Source organism: Sorex araneus, chromosome 5 (genome assembly GCF_027595985.1).
Source record: "Sorex araneus isolate mSorAra2 chromosome 5, mSorAra2.pri, whole genome shotgun sequence".
NCBI lineage: Eukaryota > Metazoa > Chordata > Mammalia > Eulipotyphla > Soricidae > Sorex > Sorex araneus.
The window spans coordinates 193,562,321-193,582,810 of record NC_073306.1 but is presented as its reverse complement, the minus strand read 5'-3'; the positions used below and the strand labels follow the sequence as shown (position 1 = coordinate 193,582,810).

Here is a 20,490-nt window from a genome sequence, read left to right as displayed (position 1 = left end):
GGTCATTTCTTGATGAAAGTCTTCATAATCTTCAAAGGGATACTGAATACATTTGCTCATAAATGTATCCAGGTGACCTAGACTTTGAGTTATATACTCAGTTGAACTGATTGATAACATTATATATTTGATTTTGACATAAGTATATTGATTTCAACTGTATCACCGTCATCCTGTTGTTCATCAATTTACTTGACTGGGTGCCAGTGACATCTCGATTCACCCTGAGATTTTAGCAGCCTCTCCTTACTCGTCTTTCCCAATGATTGGAGGCTCTTTTCAGGGTCAGGGGAATGAGACCTGTTATTTTTACTGTATTTGGCATATTGAATATGCCATGGGGAGCTTGCAAGGCTCTTCCATGCAGGCGGGATACACTCGTTAGCTTACTGGGCTCCCCAACAGGCATATATATTCATTTCCTTGTATGCTGATGTGTGGCTGTGCAGTCCAGGAATATGTCCACTCATGCATGCAGCTCTGCCTGAGAGCGTGGAAAGCGGCCTGGAGACCAATGGTGGTGGGATAGTGGTGGTCAGCTACCGGGGCTGCGTCCCTTGGGGAGGAAAGAGCTCTCACCTGCCCCCCTCTGGAGCACCCGTGGTATGGAGTCCAGTGGCATGGTTATTGGGACTTCATTTTATGCTCCCTTCCAGGAGAAGCAGTCATGAGTTCTGGAGGGTGCCAATGAGGAGATAAGTTATGCATTAACTTTTTATAGACTTATCTCTTGGAGAAAAATATAAGCACTGAGACTGGAAATAGCAGTCTGCAAAAAGGTCTCACTTTCTGCATAATGCCTATGAAGTGGATTTCAATTCTTCTGCTAGAGCTGGGTTGTTACTTCAGTTGTGGGAGTTGTGGAAAGGTGTTGTTGTGGCCCACAGAATACAGCCATTGGATCAACATAAAGACAATCCTCGATGCGCTTGTCAAGAGAGGTCATGAAGTTGTTGTTCTGACACCCTCAGTTTCCATTCTTGCAGATCCCAAAGAGCATCCATTATTAAATTTGAGGCCTACCCAGTGTCTTTACCTAAGGATGATTATGATAAGTGCCTATGCTATAACTCTGGTCCTGATTCACAAACAGTTTTAAAAGGAGATTTATTAATTTTATTTAATTTTTTTCCTATTTTATCTTATATAAAAAAGTGTGAAACACATGCTTGGATAATGTAAATTCTATGCATGGATTATAGTTGCATCACAGTATATATTTATATATTTCATGGTAAATGGTATGAAATTAAAACTTAAATATATCTAGATCATTTGCGTCATTGAACAGCAAGTGATATTGCACCTTTGACCCCACTGCATAAAGATCTGTAGCAGTGTAGCACTGTGATCCCATTGTTCATCGATTTGCTCAGGTGGGCACCAGTAATGTCTCCATTGTGAGACTTGTTACTGTTTTTGGCATATCTAATATGCCAGAGGTAGCTTGCCAGGCTCTGTCGTGCTGGCAAGAAACTTGGTAGCTTGCTGGGCTCTCCAAGAGAGGAGGAGGAATCAAATGTCAGAAAATTTCCTAGGATATTCACATTCTTTATTTTCATTACCTATACATTTATGACTTACTTCGTGTTGTTTTGTTATCTTTCAGGAAGACCTTCTAAGTTATCTCAACTAATGGGGAAAGCTGATTTCTGGCTCATTAGAACATACTGGGATTTTCAGTTTCCTCACCCAATCTTACCATATTTTGAGTTTGTTGGAGGACTGCACTGCAAACCTGCCAGGCCCCTGCCTAAGGTAAGCCTGGTCCTGTTTGCTCTGTTGTAGTTGCTCAGTGTTATCAAGAGTAATCATTAAACAGAGAACTATTCCTCAAAAAGCATCATGTGTACACCAACATTATATGTAGCCAAATCCAGGGCTTTTTTGCTACCACTGTAACACTGAAAGCACTTCATTTGTGAGTTTAGGATTTCACATCATTAAATCAGGTGTTTTCTGTCATATACCAAACTTATACCAAATCTCAGAAAGTATTTTCTGGTATCTTCTCCATTTTCTTTCAATAGTCATATTTTTCACTGCATACTTCATTCACTGATTTTTTTTTCAATTTGGCATAGTTTTGTTTGTTTTTTTTTTTTTGCTTTCTGGGTTTTTGTTTGCTTGTTTGTTATCATTGTGGAGTCACACCTATCAGTGCTCAGTTCTTTTTCTTTCTTTTTTGGGTCACACCCGGCGATGCTCAGGGGTTACTCCTGGCTCATGCACTCAGGAATCATTCCAGGTGGTGCTCAGTGGACCATATGGGATGCTGAGACTCGAACCCAAGTCTGCCACATGCAAGGCAAAGGCCCTACCTGCTGTGCTATCGCTCCAGTTCCCCTCAGTGCTCAGTTCTTAATCCTGGTTCTGCACTCAGGGATCTCTCCTGCGGACTTGTCGAACCACCTGAGTGAAAAGGATTGAACTCAAGTTGACTGCGTGCAAAACAAGTGCCCAGTACTCTCACTCTGTCCCAGTTATTTTAATTTTTATTTAGTAATTATAGTATTTTCTTTTCTTCAGGAAAATATTTCACTGATTTACTTTTTTTGTGCATACAAACACAATAGGTTTTCGTATATTTATGTTGTGGTGTGCAGCTTCAACATTTAGTGTTGTTTGTAATCATTTTTAATGGATCACTTAGAGATTTCCACTCGTAATACCATGTTTTCATATTCGATATTATCTTATTTTCAAATCTGATACCATTGCTTCTTTTTAATTAAATACTTTGTAAAATAAGGAATAGTGAGAGCTGGTGTAAAATTTCAAAGACATGGAGTGCATGTCTGACATGCAGGAGGCCTGGAGTCGAATCCCCGATGCTGTATGGTCTCACTGAGAACCGCTGGTGACTCTGAGATCCCTAAGCACAGTTAGATCCAAGCCCTAGACTGTAACGTATATGCTACTGGGTCAGCATCACTGGGAGAGGTCCTGGGATGCCAACACCATTAAATGTGGCATCTACAAAAGGAATGTGTGAGCAAAGGGATGGCTCAAAGTGTGAGAGCATATGCTTTGCATGTGGAACACCAATATTTGATTCTCAGTAACAAAACAGTGGAGAAAGTGGGCATACTTGTCTTGTTTTTGATGTTAGAGGAAAAGTCTTCAGGTTTTCATCATTGTAGAAATGTTAGCTAGGGACTTGTTCTTATTTTATTACCTCTGTTAGAACCAGGATGGCAAGGTGCAAAGTGCTTTTCCACATATTTAATCTCTCTGACCCTTAGCTGTAGGTGTGTAGGCACAATCATTATGGTTAAGTATGCCCATTCTATATTCATTTTATTTTGTTTTTGGTTTTGTTTTGTTTTTCAGATTGGGGGCCACATCCAGCAGTGCACAGGGGGGCTTATTCCTGGTTATTAGCTCAGGGATCACTCCTGGCAGTGCCTGGGGGACCCTCTGTGGTGCCGGGGATCCAGCCAGCATTGGCCATGTGAAAGGCAAGTGCCTGAACCCCTGGACTATCTCTCTAACTCCTTACTGAGAGTTTTAAATATACATGAATATTGAATCATATCAAGTGCTTTTCATTCTATAAATGTATTTATTGCTTTGTAAATGTCATACTAATCTTGTTTCCCATGAATAAATACTACGTAGTAATATATAATACTTTAAAAGTATTGTTAAATTCAGTTTTAAAATATTAAAGATATTTGCATCTTCAAATATTAGCATGTATGCAGCACTTTTTGTTTGTCCCCTCATCTAGCTTTAGTGGCAAAGCAATTCTAGCTTTGTAAAACTGAGTAGAAACATTAGCTCCTTGCTGTAATTTAGAAGCATTTGAGAAGGCACTTGTTGTGTATATTCCTGATAGGGGGTTTATCCCCAGCACCTCATGTATGTTAGGGGTGGCAGATCTCTGCCCGGGGGAGGCTCGGAGAAACAAAAGAACAAAACCAAGACAACTCTTTCTGCAAAGGCATGGGGCTTATTCAAGCCAATATAGCTATATCGGGACCTTCAACTGTGCCTGAATAGCATAGCTGAAGGCCCCAACTCAAAAAGCGAGCTGTTTTTATACCCTTTTGGGGGAGAAAAGGGAAAATCACACATATTGCATCAAAGGGAATCACCAAAGGAAATTACACCTATTAGATCAAAGGAAATCACACCTATGGATCAAAGGGGATCACACTAGGCCACTTAATTTGCTTATCTCAACATTTGTTGACTGTTAACTGTTTCCCTGCAAATGTTTGCTTACAGTTCCTAGGGCAGTTTGTTGGCCCATTTGGTGACAGTTTCCTGCCCAGCGGCAGGTCATGAAAACATCTTTCAAAGCAGCCAAGCAATTACAAAGGCAAATTTAACCCTTAACCTGCCCTCCTCTTCATGTAGTTCCCTTGGTCCCACTAGGAGTGATCCCTGAGCACAATGCCAGGATTAAGTCCTGAGCACCACCGAATGCAGCAGAGATTTTTTTTCCTTTTTTGCTGTCAAATACATTAATGAATTTTTGAGTAGTGTCTTACGTGTCTATGTTTCTTCTTTTATGGCGGGGGGGGGGGGGGGGCGGGGAGAGCATGCACCCGGTGTTGTTTACTCTGGGTTTATTCCTAGCTCTGCCCTCAGGAATCACCAGGGCAAAGCTTAGGGAGTATATGCCGGAGATTGAACCCAGGTCTGCTGTGTGCAAGGCAAGCGTTCTAGCAGCTGTACTATATCCCTTCATTCCTGGTCTCACAGGATTCGTTGCCTTCCATTTCTAAGTGTTTGCTTTGCATATTTCTAAGACTTTGTTTTTACTCCTTATCTTTGTTAAGTCTATCCAAAGAATGGTTCATTTAATTTTGGGGGTGTTGTTGGGTTTTTTAAAGGCTAAAATTGGGCCAGGCAGATAACGCAGGGGTCAAGGATGCCTGCAGGCTAAGGACAGGTTTGATCCACACCACTGCATGCCCCACCCCCAGGGCAGCCAGGTGTAGCCCCTGAGGTCCTTCCTGGCAGTACCTCCATTTAACAAGGAAGCCAGCTGACTAAGTGTTCCTGGGAATGGCACCCCCCACTTTCACCCTCCTCAGCATCTTTTGAGAGATGATTCCCCCCTGAAAAAGTTGCAAGTATTAGTTTCATTTGTGTGTTTTCATAGCTTACGTTTTCTTTCTCTTACCTTTGTCATTTGCCTTTACTTTTCAGTTTTAATGTCATTTTGTTACCTCCTTTTTCAAGGTCAACTTCCCAGAGTAGAATGTTCACACTATGTTTCTTTTGTTTTGGGTTTTTGAGACCACACCTGACCGTGCTCAGGTCTTAATCCTGGCTCTGTGCTTAGGGGAGAACACTCCTGGTGGGGTTCAGGGGACCATATGTGGTGCCAGGGATCAAATCAGGGATCAAATACAAAGCAAGCACCTTAAACACCGTATAATCTCTCTGGCTCCCTGTCTCGGTAGAATACAGTTTATAATTTTTTTCCTTTTTTATTTGGATATTTCATACAATTCTATAAAGTTTCTCATGAAAAAAATGTTTTATGTTGTCTTGTGTATAGATATATAGGTATAGCTATAGATACATAACAGCAATTTTTGTTTTATAATCTTCTCTTATACTTAATTTTTGACAATATTAATCTCAAAATATGCATCTATTTGGATTCCTCTTATTTGGATGTCTCTGAACCATCTGAAAATGGAATCGTTTTCTTTTCCCAACTTAGTGTCACATTCATTCTATTCATTCATTATTTCAGTCACTTTCTGCCCTTTTTTCTTTTCCTCTTATTGCATTCCATATGACTTTTTTCATTCTTTACTCCACTAATTGGAAAATTCTGCTTTGTTTTTGAGTTCTCCAAGCTTTCTTGGTTTTTTCTTCACTTACTTTATAATATGACTTGAGCCCCTCAAATCATCATAAGACACTCCCTACTCATTTTCCATAAAATCATAGAAGGAAATATATATATGTATATATGTACATATATATATTATATATTCCTCTTAGAGAGCCTGGCAAGCTACTGAGAGTATCCTGCCCACATGGCAGAGCTTGGCAAGTTTCCTGTGGCGTATTTGATATGCCAAAAACAGTAACATTAACTGGTCTCATTCCCTTGACCCTGAAAGAGCTTCCAATCTTTGGAAAAGACAAGTAAGGAGAGGCTACTAAAATCTCAGAGCTGGGACAAATGGAGACATTACTGGAGCCCACTCAAGTAAATCGATGAACAACAGGATGCCAGTGATATAGTGATTGTTGAAAGTAGAATTAGCATTTATGTGTATATATACAATTATTGGCAGAGTCTCTTGTCCCTGTGGCTGGCTGTCTTCACTGGGGCCCCACAGAGGATGTCGGGTTGAGTTTCCCTCCCACCCCCAAGCAGAGCCCTGGCAGCCCAAGACCGCCGGAACCCAGCCACAACCATACTCAAGGCCACTCTTCACACATTCGGACAAGCCTCACGCATGAATATCTGGCAGGGAAACCCAGGTGTGCAGGACCTGATGCTGAGATCTCCAAACCTGCTCAGATCAGGATTGGGCCTCCTCCACCCAGATCCCCATTTTCCAGAAGCTTGGCAGCCACACCGACAAACTGCCCCCATGCCATGTAGTCCTATCAACAACCAAGATCCACAGACTCTAAAACAAAACTTCCAGAAGCACCTCTTATAGCCTATTTCTCCCTCTCGGAGAACCTGGCAAGGTACAGAGAGCTTTCTGCCCCTACGGCAAAGCCTGGCAAGCTCTCCGTGATGTATTTGATATGCCAAATACAATAACAATGATGGGTCTCTGGCGCCCACTAGAGAAAATCGATGATCAACGGGATGACAGGGACAGTGACACAATTACACACCTCACCACTGCCAAAGTGCCCAGGACCCTCACCAACGACCCAATATCTTTTCTAGCACTTTCCCCTTTCCCCTCCCCCCTCTTCTATTAGGAATCCTCTGTTTTATAATCCAAAACCAAGGGTTTGTCATCATTCATTACCGGCTGTTCCCATGCTTTATTTCTCTACATCCCAGAGATGTGAGGTCATCCAGAATTTGTGGTCTAATACCGTCACTTAACATGATACTCTCTCCAGTTCCATCCAAGTTTCATGGAACTGGAACATTTCAACTTTACTTGTAGCAGCATAGTATTCTGCTGTCTATGCATATAACACAGCCTCTTTATCCAATTATCTGTATTGGACATCCAGGTTGTTTTAATATCCTGACTATTGTACTTAGTGCTGCAATAGAGGTGCGTAAATATTTACAAATCAATATTTTTGTGTGAAGAGGAGTAGAGTTTTGGCTCATATGGAAGCTCTATTCTTACATTATTGTGCAACCTCCAGTCTTTTTCATAGAGGTTGATGTCTAATGCTTTTTTGTGGTGGAGTAAATTCTTTCCTTCCAGGAAATGGAAGAGTTTGTCCAGAGCAATGGAGAAAATGGTATTGTGGTGTTTACTCTCAGGTCAATGGTCAGGGACATGCCCGAAGAGAGAGCCAATGTGATTACAGCAGCCCTCACCCAGATTCCACAAAAGGTGAAGTAAAATAATTTAATGGTGGACAACTACTAAGTACTATTAAATTTAAAGTATACAATTAACAAATTTCATGCATGAATGTTAAATCATCATGGTATTGCTCACTTATTTTAGGTATCAGTATAAATAAAAATATGCATGACAGATGCTAAAAAATACAAACAGAAAAAATAATTTAGCTCATCATTACAGAATCTAATTATAAGTATAAAATATAAATTAAATATAAATATAATGATATTTAAGGGATACTATGATGAGATTTCATATTTTAATGGTATTGCGAACAGATACAGAAATCACCAGATTCTATTTCATTGTGCATTCATTTTATTCATAGGTTATCAGTAATTTGGTCAGAGAGATAGTTCAGTGGGTAGGTGCTTGTCTTGCATACAGTAAACCCCAGTTCAATCCCTAGCACCACATACGGCCCTCAGAATCCTGATAGAAAAATCCTTGAACACAGATCCAGGTGTAAGAGCGAGCGCCACTTGGTGAGGCCTGAAAACAAAATTCACTGTATCACGGTCATCCTGTTTTTCATCAATTTACTTGAGCGGGCGCCAGGAACACCTCCATTTGTCCCAGCCCTGAGATTTTAGCAGGCTCTCCTTACTCATCTTTCCCAATCATTGGAGGCTCTTTCAGGGTCAAGGGAATGAGACCTGTTATTGTTACTGTTTGGGGCATATTGAATACGCTATGTGGAGCTTGCCAGGCTCTGCCTTGTGGACGGGATACTCTCGATAGCTTGCAGGGCTCTCTATATATCCCTTTGTGGGGTCCGGGAATATGTTCACTCGTACGTGAGGCTCAGCCTGAGCAAGGTGTGGTGGCGGTTGGGTAGTGATCAAGCAGAGCCTCACGCATGAGCGAAGTCCCACAGAACCCAGGTAATGCATAACTTTGTGATCTTGAACTCTGGGCTCAACAGGACCCAGGAACAGAGATCCTCTGCCTGCTTCCCCCAGTCTCTGGTCACCCAGGGGTCACACCCATAAGGCACCTCCTGCTGGCACCAGATAATCTCCTCATCAGCCACCCTCCAGAACTCATGGCTGCTTCTCCTGGAAGGGAGCATAGAATGAGGCCCCCATAACCGTGCCACCGGACTCTGCACCAGGCTGTTTTCACTCGGGGCACCCCAGAGGGGGTGGGTGAGAACCCTCCCTGCCCTACGGCAAAACAAAATTAACTAAATAAATTTTTAAAATTTACTAGTAGTTAACAATTGTTACCTTGAGTATTTGACTACATAGATGAATCCTTTTATAAATCAAAAGATGTAAAGTACTAACAAAATAACTTATAAAACAAGTGGTTATAAATAAGCATCACCTTCGTGAAAGCCCGCAAAATTAATGATGCTTACAATCAGCAGAATAATTATACTGTATACTATGTACTTTTTACCAGTGTTTTAGTAGTTTCCATTTTACTTAGTTATTCATTTGGGGATGTTCCTAAATCGCCCCATATTCGCAGACACTCCTCTTTATAATACACTTGACCAAATAGGACAGTGGTATGATACAATGTCCTTAGGATGTGGTACTGCTAAAACCCTGCAGGCCATTCTACCTGGGCTAGGGCCCTCTGGGCAGAATCTGGCAGTACTTTGGTTACCATACACTGCCCCAAATCAAACCAAGATCTGCTATATGCAAGACATGAGCCTCAACCCTGAATTATTTCTCTAACCCCACTAACTCTCATTATATCAGCTTGGTCCCAGGTTTCATATGCTCTACAAATCACATTTAACTAGATTACCACAAAATTTCTTTACAGTCTGACAACTTTGAAATTTGACTGTTTGAGTAACTTTTGACTTAATCCTGACAGGTTCTGTGGAGATTTGATGGCAAGAAGCCAGCTACCTTAAGGACAAACAATAAAATTTTATAAGTGGATTCACCAGAATGACCTTAGTAAGATTTTTCAAACTCAACCACTGAATGAGATGAGATGAGAATCACTCCACTGAGAATTAAAATACTTCATAAGGAAACAAATTTACTGAACATTTATTAATGTAGATTCCAAAGTAAAACCTAGCATCTGTGACTGGTTAAAGAAAGTCTGGTACATCTACACAATGGAACACTATGTAGCTGTCAGAAAACATGAAGTCATGAAATTTGCATGTAAATGGATCAACATGGAAAGTATCATGTTGAGTGAAATGAGTCAGAAAGAAAGAGACAGACATAGAAAGATTGCACTCATATGTGGAATATAATGTAACTGAGAAGTACAAGTTGGCAACGATGCAACTTCTGGCAGATATCTCTCTGGACTTAGTTACTAAAATACTAAAATACAGAAACCCAAAACCGAGAGGCCGCTAAGTGTGGTCACTCGACCTCATACCTCTTCATCCTCAGCAATGGAAAACAAATTATCTAATGCTTCCTTTTCAGCAGGTCTGACTTTAGGGGAGAGACTCTCCAAACAATAACAGTGAGTTTTGTTGAAATATTGTATGCAATCAAAGTGAAAGTAAAGTGAAATTTATTAGTTACACAGGCGGGGGGGCTTAGGGTGGGGGGGCTAGGGGCGTGGGGGGGTTAGGGGTGTGAGGGGGCGGGGTGGAGCTATACTGGGATTCTTGGTGGTGGAATATGTGCACTGGTGAAGGGATGGGTATTCGAGCATTGTATAACTGAGATTTAAACCTGAAAACTTTGTAACTTTCCACATGGTGACTCAATAAAAAATTTAAAAAAAAAAAAAAACCTAGCATCTGTATATTGAGTTTCCATTTTGAGTCTGAGAGGACAAATAGGTATTGATTATCAATAGTACATTCTTTATTATAAGAATTAAATATATTCATTTTGAATTTAATTATTTCTCACAGATCATTTGTTTCACAACTATCTGAATATATCTGCCTCCTAGTTCTCTCACTTTATTTTTATTCTTTCCACTTCTGTATGGGTATTCAATACCATATAATACTCCCTCTTCTACTACCACTGACAATGTTCTATCAGAAAACAGCCATAATTCTCTTTATGAAGCAATAATGTATTTCATGAAAAATAAAACCTTTCCTTATTTTTGATCCCACTACCACCATCACATTTCCTGCATCCTTGTCACTATGCATACTGATGTACAAGATTCAGTGAATTCACTACTTAAGGTATTCCAACAGGCCAGCTCTACTCTTTATTTCTCTTAGTGTTAGTATTTATTCAGAATATTCTCTCTTAATTTGTTCACTAAGTAATCAAATATTCATAATTTAACACATAGTTAACATAACAATCTTCATTTATATATCCAATAAGCAAGCATTGGATCTGCAAGACAGTAATACATTTTATGAAGATACATTTTATGAGTATGTAAGTTAGAACATAATGCCTCTTTCATTGCCTTACAATGTCTCATTTAATTCTCACACTTATAACTAATAGAAACCCTGAAATTCATCTCCATATTTAGGTCATCCCAAAACCAAAGCTTTCATCACTCATGGTGGGACCAACGGCATCTATGAGGCAATTTACCAAGGGGTGCCTATGGTGGGCATTCCCCTGTTTGCGGATCAGCCCGATAACATCGCTCATATGCAGGCCAAGGGGGCAGCTGTCAGGGTGTATAAAAGAACAATGTCAGGTTCAGATTTGCTCAATGCATTGAAGACAGTCATCAATGATCCTTCGTGAGTATCACAACATTTTAATAAGTAATATTTAAATAGGTTATTTTGTCAGCAATGAGTGTGAGTTTAATTTTATTTGTAGAAAATTAATATCATTATTAACATATTCATCATATATTTGCTTTGTTTCAGTCATTCATTTCAAAAATACATTTCAACCATATTGATTTACAGGGAGACTGTTTACAGCCACAACTTTCCTTTTCTTTTTTTCATATTTTGGCCACACCCAGTGATCCTCCGGGGTCATTCCTGGTTTTACGCTCAGGAATTACTCCTGGAGGTACTCTAGAATACATATGGAATCTGGGGGATTGAAGTGGGTCGGCGGAGTGCAAGGCAAGTGCCCTTCCCACTGTACTATCTCTCCAGCCCCACCAGCAACAATCTTCTACATGAACAAATGCAGAATTATATGTTTATGTGAATACTTTTGAGGGTTTGTTTTGTTTCTTGTTTTGTTTTTTGTTTGGGGCCACACACAGCAATGCTCAGGGCTCCCTCCTGGCTCTCCAGTCTGGGATCACCCCTGGATGATCACCATATAGGGTGGCAGGGACCAACCTGGGTTGGCTGCATGCAGAGCAAGGCAAACACTCTGCCCATTGTACACCATCGCCCCTGCCCCTGTGAATACATGTTTTAAAATATTATAGAACTTTAACCAGTCATCTGTTTTGGGGCACTCTGGTTTTTTCCAGATTCTGGCTATTGTAAACAGTGCTGCAATGAACATAGAAATACAGATGCCATCTCTACTATACCTTTTTGCCTCTCCGGGATATATTCCTAGGAGTGGTATTGCTGGGTCAAATGGAAGCTCAATTTCTAATTTTTTGAGAATCGTCCATATTGTTTTACAAAAGGGCTGAACCAGTCGGCATTCCCACCAGCAGTGAAGTCATCTACACAATGGAATATTATGTAGCCGTCAGAAAACATGAAGTCATGAAATTTGCATATAAATGGATCAACATGGAAAGTATCATGTTGAGTTAAATGAGTCAGAAAGAAAGAGACAGGAGCAACGCGGCCCGGACAATGCTCCAGACCCGAATCAGGGCCAGCAACACTGGGGGGCCGGAGGGAGGAGGTGCCGCCAGCACATCTTCTCCAGATGGAACCCTGGCGACACTGACCAGCAACTAACACAGCTCCAGGATTCGGGACTGGGACAGATCCGAGCCAGGCGGCCGCTAACGCGGCCCACGACTTTTTCTAAAACCTGAAAACATACAATCTTTGAATGGAAAACTAATTATCAAATGCCTCCTTATTAGGGTTATCTTGTTTGGGGATATAACTCCCACAACAATAGTGAGTTTTGTGTTGAAATATGGAACGTAATCAAGGTGAAGAGAAAATAAAGTGAGGTTCATCAGTTATACAGTTGGGGTGGGGGGCGGGGGGTATACCGGGGATTTTGGTGGTGGAATATGGGCACTGGTGAAGGGATGGTGTTTGAATACGGTATAACTGAGAAATAAACCTGAGAACTCTGTAACTTTCCACATGGTGATAAAATTTTTTAAAAAATAAAAATTAAAAAAAAAAAAGACAGACATAGAAAGATTGCACTCATATGTGGAATATAATGTAACTGAGAAGTACAAGTTGGCAATGATGACTTCTGACAGATATCTCTCTGGACTTAGTTACTAAAATACTAAAATACAGAAACCCAAAACCGAGAGGCCGCTAAGTGTGGTCACTCGACCTCATACCTCTTCATCCTCAGCAATGGAAAACAAATTATCTAATGCTTCCTTTTCAGCAGGTCTGACTTTAGGGGAGAGACTCTCCAAATAATAATAGTGAGTTTTGTTGAAATATTGAATGCGGGGCTGGAGAGATAGCACAGAGGGTAAGGCGTTTGCCTTGCACGCGGCCGACCCGGGTTCAAATCCCTGCATCCCATATGGTCCCCTGAGCACGGCCAGCGGTAATTACTGAGTGCAGAGCCAGGAGTAACCCCTGTGCATCGCCAGGTGTGACCCAAAAAGCAAAAAAAAAAAAAAAAGAAAGAAATATTGAATGCAATCAAAGTGAAAGTAAAGTGAAATTTATTAGTTACACAGGCGGGGGGCTAAGGGTGGGGGGGCTAGGGGCGTGGGGAGGTTAGGGGTGTGGGGGTGCGGGGTGGAGCTATACTGGGATTCTTGGTGGTGGAATATGTGCACTGGTGAAGGGATGGGTATTCGAGCATTGTATAACTGAGATTTAAACCTGAAAACTTTGTAACTTTCCACATGGTGACTCAATAAAAAATTTAAAATAAAAAAAATAAATAAAAAATAAAATAAAATATTATAGAACTAAAAAAAAGTAGGAAGAATAAAAATTATATAAAATACTTCATCAGTACCAAAAAATTTTAAACTATAAATACTATTTCTCAAAATTAATTGTATAGCAGCAAAATTCTAACAGAATTTAACAAGAGTAAACATAAAAATTCAACTAAATGCAAAATTCACATGTATGCAGTATGTTTCATATGCAAAAAAAAATCTCACACAATTTGGAAGTTATTCCACATTGTTACTTAAGCAATCATTAATTTCTTTTCTGTATCTATAATTATTACCTATTGAACAGTTCATAGAAACAGAATTATTAAAATGTCTTGTAAAAGTTTTTTTTTTTACTTCCCATATTATTTCTTAGTTTCTTACATGTGTATGTTTACATTGCTGAAAAATATCCTGTGGTATGAACATGCAACCTCTTCTGTTACTCAATTAGTAATAAACATTTTTGCTGTTTTCATATTTGGTATATGAATTTTGTCACACACAGTTTACTGCGAGCACGTATTTTCATTTCTGTTGGGAAGATATCTAGGACTAGAATTAATTGGTTATATAATAACTTTAAAATGAAGTGCCAAACAGATACTTAAATAAATTTATAATTTTTTATTTCTGCCCCATCTCTATTCTAATATTGATAAATTTTGCTTTCCTTCCTTTAATAAGCATAAAAATTATCAATTATTGCTGCAAGTAAATTTTAAACTATATAGTTTGTAAACATATGGCTATGAAACTCTTCATGAGGCAGTAATTACGATCACAATCACAAAATCCAATTAATCGTTGATTTCTCAAGCAGGCTCAGTTACCTCTCCATTCGTCCTTTCCCTGATATCTTAGAAGTTTCTCTCCACTGGGCCCTCCCAAGGATGTCACACTGGAGGCTCTTTCAGGGTCAGGGGAATGAGATCCAACTTGTTACTGGATTTAGCATATGAATACACCATGGGAAGATTGCAAGGCTGTCCATGTGCGCAGGAAACTCTCAGAAGATTGCCAGTTTCTCCCAGAGGGAGAAGTGGGCTAGAAGATATCGGGAGGCCACTTGCACTTCTGGGAGCTTGCTTTTAAGTCTCTGGATCTTGGCCATTGATAGGATTACACACACCTGGGTTCCTCTGCCGGTACCTTCATGTGTGAGGCCTGTCGAACGTGTGGAGAGGGGCCTCGAGCATGGCTGTAGCTAGGTTTCGGTGGTCTTCTGCCACAATAATATATTTAAAGAAGCAATAATATATTTCAAAAAAATTCTCTTTCCTTATTTTGGTGCCACTACCTCCATTACATTTCCTGCATCCTTGATGGGTGGGTTGATCATTTCATTTTCTTGGCTGTGTCCTTTGAAGCATAAAAACATTTAAGTTAAATTAGGAAATATTAAATATATCTGTTTTTGAGGAAAATAATGTGAAATTTATGATACCTACAAAGGCAAAGAGGGCCAGATCGATAGAACAGCAGGTCAGATATTCATCTGGCATGTGGCTGACCTGTGTTCATCCCCAGCATCCCGTATGGTTCCCTGAGCACTTCTGGGTTTGTTGCAAAAACAACAACAACAACAATATAAATAATGAGGCAAATTAACATATCCCAATCCAAACCCTTAAAAAATACATATAATAGCAATGCAAGACAGTTGTATCAGCTGCTTAAACTGAGAAGTCACAAGGAAATAGCACCAGAATTAAAGAAATATGCTTCACAAAACAAATCAAGAATTCAACACTGGGAGTCAGATAGTCCAGTGGGTAAGGCATTACACACAGCTGACCCAGGTTCAATCCTCGGTCTCACATAGGGTCCCCAGAGCAATGCCAGGAGAGATTCCAGATTACAAGCCCCAAACAAAACAAAACAAAAAAGAATTCAACATCGGGGGCTGAAAAAGACAGTACAGCTGGTAGGGCATCTGCCTTGCACGAGGCCATCCCAAGTTCTTTCCCTGGCACTACATGTGGTCCCCAGGGCACTGCCAGGAGGGATTCTTGAGAGCAGAGCCAGGAGTAAGCCCTGAACATCATCGTGAATTCTCAAGACAGGCGCTGCCAATCTAGCCCCGACTTTTAGAGACAGTGGCTACCAGCCACCCTTGACAGTTGCCTTCCCAGCCAGCAACCTCGAGAGATCAGCATCCCCTCGGTCCCCCTGTTCCTCTTGCTCTGAGCCTGCAGAAATCACATCCAGCTGTCCGCTTACTGGACAGATAGGAGCAATTATTGTTTTCAACCCTAATTGAGCTCCGAAATGAAAATGTTAACTTAAAATAACAAAAGAAAACAAACAGAACATCATATATTGAGACATAGGTTCTTGTAGAGAGACAGAGGAGGAGGAGGAGAAGGAGTAGAGTATCAATGCAGGGTGAAATGAGCAGGAAGGAGGAGGAGAACAGACCTTTGAAGATCAAGTACAGACTCTGATTCTGACAAGCAACAGGTGGACCCAGTGGTCAAGGCTCTTGGCTGGAGACCTGCCTGGAGTCGGTTTCCTGCCAGTACTTCTTCTATATTTAATATAAATATTTTATTTCATTGAATTACTATGAGATGGAGCATTACAAAGTTGTTCATGATTAGGTTTCTGTCATACAAGTTCAAACACCCATCCCTCCACCAGTGTAATTTCCTAGCACTAATGTCCCGAGTCCCTCCCCCACCCCTCCAGAATACACGCCCCTTCCCAGACTGCCTCTATGGCAAACACTTCTCTCTCTCTCTCTCTCTCACTCACTCACTCGCTCTCTCTTGCTCTCTCTCTCGCTCTCTCTTGCTCTCTCTTGCTCTCTTTCTTGCTCTCTCTCTCGCTTTCGCTTTCTCTTGCTCTCTCCCTCGCTCTCTCACTCTCTCTTTCCTTCCCTTCTCTCATTTTAGGCATTATAGTTTGCAATACAGATCTGAAGGGTTATCATGTATAACCCTTTACCTACTTTCAACACTCAGTTCTTATCCAGAGTTATCATTACCATGTTATGATATAATATTTTTATAATGGACTCTCCCCTATCTTAACTACCCTCCACCCTTACGGTAATTTGCAACCATTGTACAGTCTTCCTGGCCCGATTTCCCTGGCTTGGGATATTAGCTTCATACTGGTTTTTTGTACCCCACAAATGAATGCAGTCATTTTATATCTGTCCCTCTCCTTCTGAATCATTTCACTCAGCATTGATACTCTCCAAGTCCATCCATTTATAGGCAAATTTCATAACCTCATTTTTCCTAAGAGCTGTGTAGTATTCCATCATCTGTTCTTGGGCAATCAGGTTGTTTCCATATTCTGGCTGTTGTGAATAATGCTGCAATGAATATAGAAGTGAGATGGTGTTTTTGTGGTATGTTTTTGCATCCCCTGGATATATTCCCAGAAGTGATATATTTGGGTCAAATGGAAGTTCAATTTCTAGTTTTTTTGAGGAATGTCCATATTATTTTCCAAAAAGGCTAGACCAGTTGGCATTCCCATAGCAATGAATGAAGGTCCCTTTCTCCCTGAACTGGTTGTTCTTGTTTACTTTTATGTGTGCCAGTCTCTGTGGTATGAGATGATATCTCATTTGATTTGCATCTCCCTGGTGATTAGTGATGTCTAATACCATGCACAAAAGTCAGATCAAAATCGATAAAAGACCTCAGCATCAAACCTGAATCCATAAGAGACAAGGAAGAAAATGTAGACAAAACTTTGTGACATTGAAGCTAAAGGAATCTTCAAGGATGAAACACCACTGACCAAGCAAGGGAAAGCAAAGATTAACAAATAGGACTACATAGAACTAAAAAACTTCTGCAACTCAGAAGAAACAGTGACCAAGATATTAATACAGCCCTGGAATGGGAAAAAATATTCACTCATTACCCATTTGAAAAGGTAACAAAGATATTCAAGGCACTGGTAGAACTTTACAACAATAGAATATTCAACCCCATCAAAAATGGGGAGAAGAAATCAACAGAAATTTCTTCCCTTGAAGAAGAAATTCTGCAGGTGCTTCTTAAAGGCTGGAGTTTTCAAGAGCCCAGAAGCATGCGTGTTCAAAGGCTGTTGGTGTTGGGCTCTCTTAGCAGGCTCTGAATGCAGAGCAGAATGGTCCTGATGCATAGAGGGCGGGCCACTAATCTTTCCGGATGTCCAGGCAGATGCTACCGTGGGTGTCCATGTTGGGGTCATTGTAGGATATAAGAAACTTCACTGCAGGCGCAAAGTACGGGTAGCAGCTGGGGAACTCTGGGAAATCTTCGACCTCAGGTCCTCAGAGACTGTGCTGGAGGCTGCATGGATGGTCCCCTTCCACTTGTAAAGGTTGTCAGACTCGGTAAAGGCAAAATGCCTTTGTCACCAAACATTAGGAGGGTCATCAACTCCTGTGGAACTGGGTCTGGCTCTCTACTGGCAGCGGCGACACTGGCTGGGTTTGGTTCTGGGAGGCCGTCTCGAAGACAGGAGGGTTTAGTCTGCATCTGTCTCACTCCTTTTGGCTCAATTTACTCAGCGTGATATCCTCCAGTTCCATCCATAGGGTAGCAAGTTGCATGATTTCATTTTCCTACATCCATTATGTGTATGTGAACACACACATACAAGCTCACACACAAAATAATCTGATATACATACCAGGTGTTTTTCATTTGTTTGGGGGCCACACCCAGCTGTGCTCAGGACTTACTCTTGGCTCTGCACTCAGGGATCACTACAGGTAGGACTTTGTGTGAGATATTTCTCATAATGTGAGATATTTTCATCATTTGGGGTGCTGGAAGTAGAATTCAGGTTAGCCTCATGCAAGGCAAGCACCTTACTCACTGTAGTTTCTCTCTTCCCAATATATTTCATCTAGTAATTTGCTCTTTGATACTTGGGTTATATCCACATCTTGGCTATTGTGAATATTACTGCAATGACCATGAATGCAATTATCTTTTTGAAATAGTGTTTTTGAGCCTTTTGGTTAGATCCCTAGAAGTGGAATTGCATGAAAGTTCAATCCTTTTTTTTTAAATAAGTATCTATATTTTTTTTCAAAGAAATTTAACCAAATCTGCATTCTTACCAACAGTGGAAGAGGGTTTCTTTTCCTCGGATTCATGCCAACACTGGCTGTTTTTGCTCTTTTGTGTCTGTGTGCCAGCATTACTGGTGTGAGATGATATCTCAACATTGTTTTGATTTGCATTTTCCTGATAAGTGATGGGCAAATACTTTCTCTCAATCTCTGTGGTGTCTTTATGCCAGTCATAATTTCTTTTGCATGCATAAGCTTCTTAATTTGAAGGCCCATATATTTATCTTTGTTTCTATTGACTTGGCCAAGATGATTAAAAATGTCTTTAGATTCCATTGTCTATGTTTTGTCCAATTTAATTTCTGGATTTAGGACTCATATAAATTCCTTTAGGTCATTTTTGGGTTTCGTTTCTTGAATTGACCTTAGTGCATGGTGTGAGATATGGGCCTGAATTAATTTATTTTTCAACATGTGGACGTTTTCCATACCAGTCTTTCCAGCATCTTTTATTGGAGCTTCTCTTGCGTTTCTTCATAGTGTTAGCTTTGCCAAAGATTAGTTCTTCATATTGCTGAGGACTCACATCTGAATTCTCAATACTGTTCCACTGCTGTAAGAGTTTACTACAGTGACATACATTTTTGAAATTACTGTAGCTTTGTGGTAAACTTCAAAGTTGAACCCTAACATTCTATACATTCTATAACCATTGTCTAATTAAATGACAAAGTAAAAGATAAGCAATCTATCACATCAAACTTCCATCTTCACTTTAATTTTTTAAATCAATATCATCCTTTTTGTTTTGTTTTGTTGTATATCTTGACATCACCATGTTTTTAATGGCAATCTCCTTTTAAGGAGACCAGGTTGGGAGTTGGGATGGAATTGGGCACACCCACTGATGCTCAGGGCTTACTTCTGGCTATGTGCTCATTCCTGGTGGTGCTTGAAGGACTACATGTGATTCCAGAGTTCAAGTGCTGGTCAGTCACATGCAAGGCAAGAGCCTTACCACAGTACCATCTTTTGGGCCTTCATACTCCTATTTAAAGTACAAGCTATGATGACAGCTCAGAATGTAGTATTTCATTTGTAATTCTGTGGTATTTATTCTGATCCAAATACAAGACTCAGTACAAATCTTTTAAGTAAATCATTGGCTTAGGCAACATAATTTCCTTTTAATATCTAATATTTTTTTTGTCCTTTAGATATAAGGAGAATGCGATGAAATTAAAGGGAATTCAGCATGATCAGCCAGTGAAGCCTCTGGACAGGGCAGTCTTCTGGATCAAGTTTGTCATGTGCCACAAAGGAGCCAAACACCTGCGGCCCGCCTCCCACGGCCTCACCCTGCTCCAGTACCACTCTCTGGACGTGATCGGCTTCCTGCTGGCCTGCGTGGCAGCTGCCCTGTGGCTCATCACCAAATGCTGCCTGTGCTGTTGCCGGCTGTTTTCTAAAGCAGGGAAGAAGGAAAAGAGGCACTAGTTGCATCTGAGGCCCGAAGCTGCTCTCTCACACAGACAGGACCCTCCGGTTTATTCCAGGAAGAAGCTGAAGGGCCTGGATTCCTTTCTCCTCTGACAAAAAAATACTTTTTTGAATTGATTTCTTTTTTGAAATTTGCTTGTCAATTATTCACTACTGGTTAGATTGCTACCTATGTCATTCCAAGAAGAAAATAAAGGAAAATAAAATGTTTTCTGTGTTTTCTGTGTACCCAATATATGTTATTGGGTAACATTGGGTTGTCCTTGGTCCTATCGCAGGTTTATTGAGCTACTCTCACAACAGCACCCCTGAGGCACACCCATTACCATCAGGCACTAATAACCCTCTATTGCTTTGCTCTTTCCTTCATGTCGCCTGCATGGTTTAGCAATGTTTTTTCTGTGATTGAGAATACTCATACCTTTCATAGAGTTCACCCCTTTAGGGCCAATTCACATTAATAAAGTA

General features: G+C 40.5%; 2 pseudogenes; one reads left to right on the top strand and one right to left on the bottom strand.

Moving 5' to 3' along the window:
* Nucleotides 1-468: 468 nt before the first annotated feature.
* Nucleotides 469-20,019, top strand: LOC129405052 (UDP-glucuronosyltransferase 2B31-like; annotated as a pseudogene).
* LOC101554634 (ubiquitin-conjugating enzyme E2 C-like) lies at nucleotides 15,970-17,878 on the bottom strand (annotated as a pseudogene).
* Nucleotides 20,020-20,490: the final 471 nt, after the last annotated feature.